This window comes from Artibeus jamaicensis, unplaced genomic scaffold (genome assembly GCF_021234435.1).
Source record: "Artibeus jamaicensis isolate MK-2021 breed Jamaican fruit bat unplaced genomic scaffold, CSHL_Jam_final contig_373, whole genome shotgun sequence".
Lineage (NCBI taxonomy): Eukaryota > Metazoa > Chordata > Mammalia > Chiroptera > Phyllostomidae > Artibeus > Artibeus jamaicensis.
The window spans coordinates 14,105,914-14,119,111 of NW_026521807.1; positions in this window are offsets into that span (position 1 = coordinate 14,105,914).

Genomic DNA, 13,198 nt, shown 5'->3' on the forward strand with positions numbered 1-13,198 from the left:
AATACCATATGATCTCACCTATAAGTGGAACCTTATCAACAACACAAGCACTCAAGCAAAATAGAACCAGAGACACTGAAATAAAAGACAAACTGACAGTAACCAGAGGGAGGGAAGAGGGTAAGAGCAGGAAATAGAAGTGGAAGGGTCAAGTCAAGAAACATATATAAAAGACCCAGGGACAAAGACAACATGGGGGATGATTGAATATGGGCAGTGGGGTGTGAGTAGGGCCGGGGAGAGTGATGGGGGATAAATGGTGACAACTATAATTAAACAACACTAAAAAGAAGAACTTCTTTGTGGGAAAAGGTATAATTTTTAATAATTTATTTTTAATAATATGCTTATCTATTGAGCAAAGGACATTTTCTGGGTTGTGTGGAGTATATATAGCATGTTTTTGAAGTTACTCCAATAGCTAAAGCTCAAAAATTTTTTAACTCAAAAATCTCAATGAATGGCTCAGTGAGACAGATGTTTATTCCTTGCTCACATAACAGCTCAGTGCCTGTTTTGTCAGGGGAGCTCTCCTATGATGACACAGAGAACCCGGATGCCTGTACGGCATGGCTTTCCCTTCCCCCTCACAGTCCTCTGCAGGTGCTTCTGCATCTGGATACACATGGGAGAAGAGATGGGATGCAGAAAGAAAAGAAAACTGGTTTGGGGAATAACTGGCCATGTTCTAATACCTGTGACATGTTCAGGTGAAACATAAAATGATAGAAGAGTCTATACTTCTTTAGTTTTATTAGATTAGATTAACTACCCGGATTTGCTTGTGGTGATCCTAAGTGGCCTCGCTGTATTGTGAGCAATGTGAAGAATCAGCAAAAATGTCCTTTTGTAGCAATACAATTTTGTCTTGGCTTATCATTTGACTTTAGTCATAAAATTAGTTAATTAGCTTGGCCTCAAAATAATGGTTCCATTCAGAGACATTCTGGTATATTACACATAACTTAGACAAGTTAGCCTCTCTAACTAATTGGGTACTACTGACGATGAATACTAGACATGTGAAAGCTCACCTTGCAAGCATCCATTATATTATTTCAAGGGAAAAGTTGACTCACCAAAATTTTACATCTCAAATAAAACAATAATAACTAGCCCATTAAACCTTTACAATGTCATGAATGAAATAATATAATTTTACTTAAATTTCATAATGGCCATGAGAAGTACACTTTTAGCCCATGATCACCAAAAATGTGTTTTTTTTTCTCCAATGTTGAGCACGGATGGAAAATCAGCTCTGTATTCCCCTTTAGCCCTTTTTCTTTCTCCACTGAACGTCCTGTGCCACCAGAACTTCTAGAGGCTGCCTAGGAGTTCCCATTTGGGGACAAATTGTAGGAAAAAGTAGCATTATTCTTTCTGTTAAAAACATACCCTGGGTTGTAGAAAAATTCAAAATTAATGTTTATAAAGAAAAATATAGTAAAAGTTCAATGCTGTATTAGTATCACAAATATGTTGTAGTAGAAAGAGATCTGTTATTTCACGATATAGATAGAAATACCTATAAAGAATTTATATAACTTCCCATTGAATTTGGGATTAAATCTAAACTCTTTAATGGGAATATTCTTCTATAATTCAGCTCTTGAAACTGTTCTATTTGTTTCTTGAGTAGAAACAAGTTTCTAGAGTATTCCAAGATCTTTATTCCATGGATTCACCATATAGCTCTTCTTTCTTTCTAGAGAGTTCACTCTTTTAATTTTCTCCTGCCTGCTTCTTCTCATCCTTTATTTCACTTCTGAAGAGAAATTTTCCTTGCATACCTAATCTGGAGTAGATTCTTTCAATATTTTTTTCAAAACATTATTTTAATTACTTAATAGTGTTTATCACAATTTATTCATTTTGTGTGTTTATTTATTTAATGTTAAAGCCCCTATCTTTAATTCCATCTTTATTCATTCATTTAACAATTCTAGGGGGAAAAAGAGAGGAATAAGTCTCTACTTAGAGAAATCTGCAAAATCAATTACTTTTAATCTAAAATGTTTCTTCGGGTTTGTTCCAGCTGTGTAGTGTTGTGTAACAAATTATCTCATAACTAGTGGCTTAAAATAACAACCACTTTATAATACTGGATGGGGGTCAGGAATTTAAATGGGGGCTGGCTTGGTGATTCCTTTTATTTCTATGCGGCATGGGGGTGGTCACCTGGTGACATTCAGCTGATGGTTGGGCTGGTCATTAGAGTCCAAGATGGTTCCACTCATATCTATAGCACCTTTTGAGGATGAATGGAAGGCAGGACTCAGCTAGGAATCTTGAGTGGACCCTCTTAACATGGACGCCTCTGGCTAGTCAGACTTTTTAGACAGAAGCTCATGGCTCCAAGAATAAGTGTTCTGTTCTAGCAAATAAGAAAAAAGTTGTATGGCTTTTTATGAATAGCCTTAGAAGTCCTATAGTGTCATTTCCAGAGTATTCTATTATTCATAGTAGTTACATGCCCATCCAGCTTGAAGGGAAGGGAAAATTGACCCTATTTCTCCATTGAGAAATGTTAAAGATTTGCAACCATATATTACAACCTGAACAATTTTCATACTCTTTAATGCTGTGCTAATCAAGTTTTGGACAAACGTAAATTAGAAATCATAATTCTACTCTCAAGGAACATACAAGAATAATGACAAACTGTTCTATGACAGTTATAGTTCAGTAAATATATATATATATATATATATATATATATATGCCACAGAATACACATTGTTACATAAATATTTGGAACAGGAGAGAAGGAACATCTCTCCCTCTCTTGCCCACCTGTCAAATCCTATTATCTTTTAGGTTTCATATTAAATATCAGTAAAATTTATAATTTGAAGCCTTCCCCAAATATACCATTCAGAACATATATATCCTTTTCTACACTCCTATAATACAACATAAGTATATTATTGCAAGTTTCTATAGAACATCACAGGCACTCATAATTCCATGCTTCTTCTGTTAGAATATATATGCCTAATAATTATTGTACGATGTTTTGATATGGTACGGAGTACATACTCAATACAATGGGTATTAAGTAAAAGTACTTTGTAAAACATAAAATACAACAAATTTAATCCATAAGTTTTACATAGAAAATTCTAAAATTTTTGTGATCTAGGAAATATAATTATAATAGAATTTCTGTGTGGAAATCTACTTCCATTTCCAAATTAACAAGTTGGAAACAAATAGATTGAACTCTATTATTGTTTAATCTGTATTTGATGTGTATTTCATCTGAAAAATTAGGAATTTTATATGTGCTTTCACACTCTTGGGGACTACCAGAAAAACTATGAACATTTTAGTCTCAAATAGTAGATTAGGATAAGTATTCTAGGATCAGAATGTCTTCAGTAAAATTTATGCTTTAATAATTGCCAACTTAATATTTTTGACTTTTTGAAGTCTTAGTTTCCCCATCTTCAAACTGGAGTCATAGTGAGCATTTCATGGGACTGTTGTGAAAAATGATATTATTCAGGTAAAAACTTTATAGTAATAACTGCCACATAACACACATTTATCAAAAACTATTCCATGGTTCTTTATAGTCCAGTCAGAATTGAAATAGTCACTAAGGTTATGTTGAACTTCTGTTTTTCAATATTTTGAGTTTTTAGAGGTAAGCAAACTTCTTTCATGCAACTTGGTATTCCTAATATCATTGTAACAATAGTATAAATTTCAATTTGCATTCTGGTTTATAGAATAGTTTCATGTATATTATTTATACCTTTTAAAGATGTTTCTTAAAAGGGTCGAAGGCTTTGACCCTCTAGAACCTAGATCTGGATATAATATTGTCCAATCAAAAATGATAACCTGATATTATCTATTAAATAATTTCTAAGGTAAATTCTGGAGTTCTATTATTCTGGGAATTATTTAGATTTTAAATGGCATTTTCATTGAAATAAAATGTACATAATGAAGTTATTATAAGTTTCTTCCAGCACTTGGCTATAATAAATTGTGCTACTATGAACATTGGAGTGCATAGGTTCTTTTGTACTGGTGTTTCCAGATTCTTAGGGTATAAGACCAGCAGTGGAATCACTGGATCAAAAGGCAGTTCTATTTTTAGATTTTGGAGAAAATTTCATATTGTTTTCCAAAGTTTCTGCACCAGTCTGCATTCCCACCAATAGTGCACTAGGGTTCCCTTTTCTCCACAACCTCGCTAGCACTTGTTTGGTGATTTATTAACAATAGCCATTCGGACAGCTGTGCAGTGGTATTTCATTGTGGTCTCATTTGCATCTCTCTGATAGCTAGTGACACTGAACATTTTCTCATGTGTCTATGGGTCATCTGTATGTCCTCCTTGGAGAAGTGTCTATTCAGATCCTTTGCCTATTATTTAATTGGATTGTTACTCTTCCTGGAGTGGAGTCGTGTGAGTTTTTTTATATATTTTGGAGTTCAAACCCACCCTGGCTGGCATAGTTCAGTGGATTGAGCATGAGCTTGTGAACCAAAGGGTGGCTGGTTCAATTCCTAGTCAGGGCACATACTTGTGATGTGGACCAGGTACCCTGAAGTGGACACAAGCCTGTGATATCTGAGTCATTCTGGATGAAATGAGACATTCACACAAACTACCAAGTCTGGTAGAGGAAAAGGACGATCGTGGCTTTTCTCTTAAGGGGAGCAAAAGCCAGGGCCTCCTCCATGACAGGCCTTTATGGGGTTTATCTGCACATTACATGATGGTCCTCATTTACTATGTATAGGTTGCTTTAGGTGGTTACCTTTTACAGACAACAAAGTAGCTAATGTCACTAATCACATCACAGAAGAGGGATATTAGCAAATGAAAAGGCAAAAGTGGTTGAACCAGTTACACTCATCTTTGGAAGCTTTAGCATGGATTTTAGGAAGTTATTTTGCAGTAAATGTTTTCCACAAATCCAGGTGAGGAAGTTTTTAGCAAAAAGCAAGGTTCAAAGCGGCCTAGGCACGTTGCAGGCCTGATTGCCCATGGGAGAACCTATTTGTGGGCGTGGGTCCTGTGCATCTCTGAGTGGGAGCTGGAACCACACCACATAGAACAGTCTCCTACAGTCCCCAGTGGGGTATGTGTCAGAGGCAACCACACACTGATGTTTCTCTCCCTCTCTTTCTCCCTTACCCTCTCTCTAAAAATAAATAAATAAAATCTTAAAAAAAAAAACTTGTCCGAGGTATCATTGGTAAATCTATTTTCCCATAGTGTTGATTCCCTTTTCATTTTGCTGATGTTTTCTAAATGAGTGAATCAAAAACCATAGTACATTTACACAATGGAATACCAGGCAGCAGAAACAAAGAAAGAACTACTAGCCTTCACAACAGCATGGATGAAACTGGAGAGCATTATGCTAAGAGAAATAAGCCAGTTGGTGAAAGACAAATACCACATAATCTCACCTATAAGTAGAACTTTATCAACAACACAAACAAGCAACCAAAATAGAACCATAGACATTGAAATAAAGAAAAAACTGAGAGTAACCAGAGGGGAGGGGGTTAGGCAATAACAGGGAAAATAAGGGGAACGGTCAAGTCAAGGAACATGTGTAAAGAACCCATAAACCAAGCCAAAGTGGGGAAGGATTGAGGGTGTGAGGTTGGGTGGGTGGGGTAGGGGAAAATAGAGGCCAGAAAATGGAGACAACTGTACTTGAATAACAATACAAATTGAAAAAAATTATAAAAATAAAATATATGTACATAGTGAAATTAATTGATGTTTACAATTTGAACACACATAACTAGAACCTATACAAGTACTGATAAAATTATAATAATTTATCATAAAATATTCTTTATATTATCACAACTCAAATATAAAATTATCTTTGTTTTGGAAATTTATAAAGTCATAGATAAAAATAATTAAATTATAAAAATGGTGAGTATACTTGCACCTTCAAAATTTTGCCTTACACATGATTGAAGGTGTTTTGAGTCAGGAACAAGTATTTGTTTTAAAGGTCAATAATTAAAATTCTTCATAGTTTTATCATTTGTTACCTCAGAAGAAAGAATTACCCTTTACTTAAGGCCTCATCAAATAAACTATCATCTATATAATACAGATGTGTTCATATAGCAATATACATAAAGTATATATATATATATATATAGTTTGTACTTGGATTTTCAGTATTTAAGTCATTTTATTAATGGTGTTTTTTTAGAGGATAATCACCAGTCATGATATTGAAAAATTTAATAATGAAATATAAGTGACACTCAGAAATTGTAATTAAGTCCCTCATGGACACTCAAGTTTTATTTCCCCTCCAGACATCTACCTAGAGGATATGCAGGATTATAAAACATAAATACTTTTACATTTAGCAAGGGGGAAAACAAAACTATGTTTCCTTTTTTTCCCCCTGGCCTGCACTTGGTTACCAACTTCCTTCTCCCATAGTGTGTAGATTCTGAAGATATCTCTTCCAACATGGCTTTCATTTTCCCACATATGAGCAAATAAATAATTTGTACTAAAAAAAGAAAACATTCTGCATAGAAATTAAAACTTGAAGACAAGAATAAATTGTGTTTGAGTCTGCACCCTAACTGATGTTTGGGTCCTCTATAAAGTATATAAATTTTGCAAAATAAACCATTTTTCTTCAGACTTAATTAAACAGCATGAAGTCCAGGCATAGTTTTCAGTCATGGATGTTAGAATGCATCTTACAGAAAGTGTTAGGTAAAGAGAGCGTATAGAAAATTGAGAAATCCTAGGTAAGTGGACTCTAATTAATTTTTAAAAAGAGCTCCAAATAACTCTAAATATTTAGGCTTGATAGTTCAAATGTGCTTACAGGGTGGCTATTAGCCTGTTGGAGAGATGGTCAGTTCATTCACGGCACAATGCAGGCCCTTCACAAGCACCACTGCGAAGGGAAACAAAGCGTTGGGGCAGCCCCACCCTCACCCATTCTCCTTGCTGAACGCTCCTTGTTCACAAAGCCCCTTTCAACCTCTCCTTTATTCTGGATATTTACTTTTACTCATTTTGATCCCTTTTTGCTATCTCATGCACAGCATACCCCAATCCTCCTACCAGCTGGACCCTACGAACCAGAAGCCTGCCATTGAAGAAAACAAACCCCAGGCCAAAGATTCAATAATTTTGTACAAATGCTTTGTGAGTTTTCGCTTTTTACAAAACAGCAACTAAATGTATCTGTATGCAACTAAAATAAAGTTCCTGGCAAGAAACATCTCTGTAGTAAAAAAAGGAAAGTTATAGTATAAGCATTTTGGAGGGTTTTTTTCCCCCTTGATTTTGAAATAGTCCACCCTGAGAAAATATCACTGCCTGTGTAATATAAATGGCAGAATAAATTATCTGTTGTATTCTAAAGTTTGATGTGCTTGGTTTTGAGTTTGGTTTTATTTTTAGGTTATTTTTGTAACTCAGACATTTTTAAATCCTTGTGTATGTGATCAATGTGTATATGATATTACTATATGAATTAATATATACAATATTTCTCTATGACATGTCACTATTTATAAATAACTTTCCAAGAAGTTTTACCTATAAGGAGGTGGTGTGCTTTTAAATTAAGGTCTCTTCTAAATTATTAACCAATAAAATGGACAAAAATATCCAATAAATGTCTAATTTCAAAAAAATCATAATCAGGGCAAAGGGCTATTTATAATGATATCATTATTTACAATTATGAAAGTCAATACATGTGTAAGCTTATTAGACAGTTCTCTAAGTCATTTGTACAAAATGGAATAGATTCTATTAAGTTTATTTTTTGAGCAGGAATTACATTATAATTTAAGACATTTTAAATAATAAAATAAATACTAGTAAAATCTATAAGAGAAAACTTTATTTTAATTGACTTAAATTAATCAAGTGCATGCTATTATTAAATCCAATGGAAAGTACTACTTTGCAATCTCATTTTTATTAAAAAAAGTCATTTAAAGTCAGCTTTTAGTTTTTAAATGAAATGTACATCTCAAGCTCTATAGGAACCTATAGCACAGCGATCAAGATTTATAATAACATTGCATAACTATAACATTGTGTTTTTTCAATGTCCTTAATGTCAGATTTAAAATTATTTTTCATATCAAGAAAGAAAATGTTACTATTTCTCAATACCTCCACTTTTACTTTAGAAATATAACTGCATTCAATTTATTATTTACGCTTTTATTTTGAAATTATTAAAAACTCTGAAGCTTTTATCTCTTTAACTAGTAATGAAAAGAGCTATGTAAAATCATTTGACTATTTCACTCATTTTTAAAAACATGTTCCTCACGCATGTGTAGTTAATTGGGATGATCCTGCTCTTCCAAACTCTCCCATACTTTCATTAAAGCACATGTGCACGTAAGCAATGATGACCCTTTAGAGCAGTCATAAATTTTGTCGCTTGGAAATGAGAAGGCTTCACAGATGACTTAATTTGCTGTGGGAACCTGTGCTTCCTTCCAGTGTAACCTCTGCATTTGGCTGCCTGTGACCTTCGGCACCATCCACCTGCTGGAAGCCATGTTTGATTCTCTGCCCAGGGAAATGCCTGCTTGACAGCAGAATGGTATCATAGGACAGTGTGATGGAATTTTTCTTTCTCTGTCATCATTAAGGGGGTTCCCCCTATGGTGAGGGGAATGAAAAGTACGATTTAATGTTCTCTGGAGAGTGGCAGGGGGAAAAAAGGCTCAAGCTTCACATGCTGCTTTTGGAGTGGGTCATTTCAGTCCTTGTGGCGAATGGGATGTCCCAGTGGAATTTGCCATAGACTGGTTTGAAAAGAAAGGGATTAAGACCCTTTTCAGAATGGAAATGTAACAAAAGGACCACTTTTATGATGTAGCAGCATAAAATAAGGGGCTCTATTGTGCAACTGATTGCTAAAGACCTTTGAATTGGGTAGCCTCGCCTGGTAGGCCCGGGTCCCTGAGGGTTTAGGGGCTTGTACAGAATGATACGTCTATGCTAAAAGCAGAGTTCTGCTCTCATTTAGGAGCAAGTAAAAGATTATCAGTTTGTTCCTACATGATTTTTTTCCCACACCTACCAAAAAGTGGCCTGTAGGGAGATTATACTCTAGTGAAAGTTGCTGCTAATTAAAACAAGTAATTAGTGTTCCTCCAGGCTTTGCGGTTTCACTCACTTTTGCCCGCCAGACAGCATTAGTTTAAAAGCAATCCAATTTCTAGCAATAACAGACTGTAAAAAAGTCATTTAACAAGTATATAAGTGTAAGGTTACAGTTCAGGCGTTGATTTATCTCTTCAGGGCTATTTAAAAATACTGTAGCAAAGTTGAAAAGAATGAAAGTTAAATAGCTTTTTAAAAAAAATTAACAGTAAAAATGTAAAAGGCCCACAGCCTCAGTTCATTTACAAAAAAAAAAAAGACCAGAAACTGGAAGCATATGAGATTTACTAAATTGCATTAGGAAACCAAAATTAGATTTAATGCTGTTTTCTCATAGAACCCTCACTTAGCATTTTGTAAACAGATCATTTCATTAACTCCTTTTGTTTCCTCTCCTGCCTTTGCTGAAACAAGGACTTTATTGACTGATTCTTATTGAAATGAATTTGAACAGTGGAGTTTAACACAACACTTTATTACCTCCTTTTTTATTCTTTTCACAATTCCAAAATGACTACCAGCGCTCTAGTTTGCATATCTGGTAGAATGACTTAGTTAAACTAGAGAGATCTTATGAGAGATGAAAATATTTTATTATAAAGAGATATAACAGAAATACAAAAACCATACCTACACTGAATTATGCCCTGTTAAATTTTTTGTCTAATTGCTCAATTTTTGTAATTTGACATTCTTCTATAATTGCTGCTTTTGCTGCTTACAATGATCTATTTCTGAGGTTGATATAATCAAAGACATATTGCTAATGTGCAGCAATTCAATATAGCTCATCGTTAAATTCAGCTATAAGTCAACTTTCCCCTTAGTAAAGAAATACAATAATCTATTGTATAATTTTCATATTTTGGGGTTCTCCAATGCTATATTTTTAAAATAAGATGCCAGTTATTCCTCTGCAACATGCAAAAGTTGTCTATGCTGTGAATTTTGTATACAGCTAATTGTCTAAATAATATCTCATTTGTGAAAAGACATTTATTATAAACAGTTAATACCACAAAAATATAAGCTATTAATGGATATTCAACTAGTGGATTCTCAATTTAGTCATCTTCTTTAATGGATTACAATTAATGAAGTATTAAGGAGCCTGATTTAATCATTTTAGGTCAAAATAAGACTGTAGATTTATTACATTCTAATATCAATTTGGAATAAGAAAATGTGTTTTATAAAATTTAGAGGCTCGCTTGAATTAGTAAAAATTTTCATCATGTAACTTCTGAACTCTAAGCCATAATTTAGAGTTTTAATATATTCTTCCCTAGAATTTATTTTGTATGATTACTTAAAATATAAGAGTTTTGGCCATCAAGCTTAAAAAAAGAAATTTTGCATATAACATAGGGCCAATAAGTAGACTTTATCTGAATCTCAGATTCGTTTTTTATAAAGCTATGAGAATTCAAAATATATTTAGCTATAATTTGTTTTAATTTTTTTCTGAAAAGGGATCTGTGAAATAATGAGTGCTAATATGCATTGCTAAGTAGATTAATTATCTAGATCACTTTTCCAATAGAAACTCTCATCTTTAGAAATTCTAAAATCAATTTGTAATTTTTGCAGAAATTTACTATGGTATATTGAAAATGTTTCTGCCATAGCTTTTTTTCCTGATAATGAGAATTATGATCAACTGTCTTTTTAAGATGTTTTTTTCTAATGGTAGAAAGCCTTCTTTCAAAATTAGCCTCTGATAGTAATTGATTTTTTAATTGAATTTGAGCTACATCTATCAAGTATTTATTTGAACTCAGAATTTGCTTTTTATTCCAGGGCTGATAAGCTGGAGAACGTGTCTGCGGCAGCACAGACCCAGGGCACCAGAGGGCAGACTGTGCAGACCTGAGGACTCCTTGTGAATCCTGATGGAACCATAAGGGACACCATAAGAGCTCTTATTTTATGTATTAAGCCTCATTTGCACAATAATTCCATTACAATACAAAGATAATCTTTAGAAGTAATTTTAAAACAGCAAATGTTTAAATGATGAGTCTTAAGTAAAAGAATGGTTTTCCTAAGCCAAATGTCTTTCATAAGATATTTCAGTGGTCATTTGATTTTGTTTTAAAAATAATTTGACCTTATTTAGAATTTATCAATTTCATAAATGCATGTCTCAGATATAATTGTTTTCATTTGGAGTTAAAGTTTTTAAAAAGAAACAGCTAAATAGCCCTTTTGGACTTGTTTTACTGTTTTGCATTGCTTTTATCTAACAAAGGAAACTTTAAATGCATGATTATTTGTATTAAAGTTGATAGCTCAAAGAGCTCAAAATCAACCTTGTAAAAAAATTATATATTGAAAATAATGGTAAGTCCTCTTTACATTTTTTTATATATTCCTCACAACATAGCTGTTTACTCTAAGTCCACCCAGTTGGACCATACAGTCTTTGAGGACAGGAATGATATTATCTTTTTATAAAGTAGTATTTATAAATAATTGCTTATTGAATTTAATGTAATTAAATTTATTTTGTATGTTATCAATATTTTATCAAATACATAGTATAAATAATTTTATTATAAAACAAGGGTTTTCTGACAAAGATAAAATATATAAAAGATTATGTAGTTTATGAAGCATGGTATTTAAAGGAGACCAGTGTTGGAAACACTGGTACAAGGGAAAAATACATTTTCTACACAGCATTTGTCTGAAAGTGTGAGTTAGCACTACGAGAGGCTGGTGCAATACACCAGGCCTCAGGACAAGTACTTTACATATATTATCTCGTATATTATAACAATTTTGGAGATGACTAAGGAGCATAGACAATTGAAATAATTTTCCCCACAAAGGTAAGATAAAGGGGGTTTATTTTAAAAATCAGTGCTTCTGTTAAAAAACATTTTTGGAATAACTTCTATGTGCCAGTCACTGTGTTAAGGGCATTGTGGACATCTGAGGACCAAATGCTTGATCTACTCATTACCTGGAAACATATGTTCTAGTAAGTACACAGTACATATGTAGACACACAAATGAATATACAAATAGTGTTAGCTGGAATAAATATAAGTGAAATAATGATAGTTTTAAATAATCAATAAACAAATTTGTCTCCAAGGTTATGCTAATTTCTCCATATTATTTTGACTTTTTGAACCTCACTGCAGACCTTTACATTCATTTCTAATACATTTAATCCTGTAAACTTTAGTCAGTTTCCCCCAGATTTTAACTTCATTTTGATTCGTGATAATTTTATTCTCTGTGAAGGCCACTCAGACCCTACCACTAATGCTACTCAGAACCAAGGCCAATTGCATTCAACTTTTCCAGATTCATTTTACTCTTCAAAAAGTTAAACTGCTGCTACCACACTCACCCTAAAGAGTATAGACTTTTAGTCCCAGCTGGTTCCACTGACCTTTGTTCCATGCTGTCTTGACTTGCTCCCTTCTCTCTGCTGCTACTTGTTTGATCCTGTACCTTTTACCAAGGAACCATTTTTGTGTTTCTTCATCCTCAATGTAGTAACTAACACTCATTAAATGTCTTATATATGCCACCCTGTAGTCTAAAAACTGACTAAAGTTTACAGGATTACATGTCTTAAAAATGAATGTAAAGATCTGCAGTGAGGTTCAAAAAGTCAAAATAGCATGGAAAAATTAGCATAACCTTGGAGACAAATGTGTTTATTGATTATTTAAAACTATCATTATTTCATTTATAATATTTATTACAAGCCAATATTATATTGTATATTCATTTGTATATGTAATTCTCTAGCTTCCTTATAATGTATTTCTATTATCACTATTTTACAAATTAGGAAAATGAGGTATAGAAAGGTCATGTCCCCAAGATACATATATTAGTAAATGACAAAGCCAGGACTTGGAAGAAGGCAGTTCAGTTACTTTACTGTTATTTCATGTTTCAGAGTCCTTTATGACATAGGCATCATCTTCTATTCTAAAATGGGTGGCCATGGAAGCAAGCCTCTTCTCTCTCAAGATTTTTTCTTTGTTTTATTGTTGTGCAATT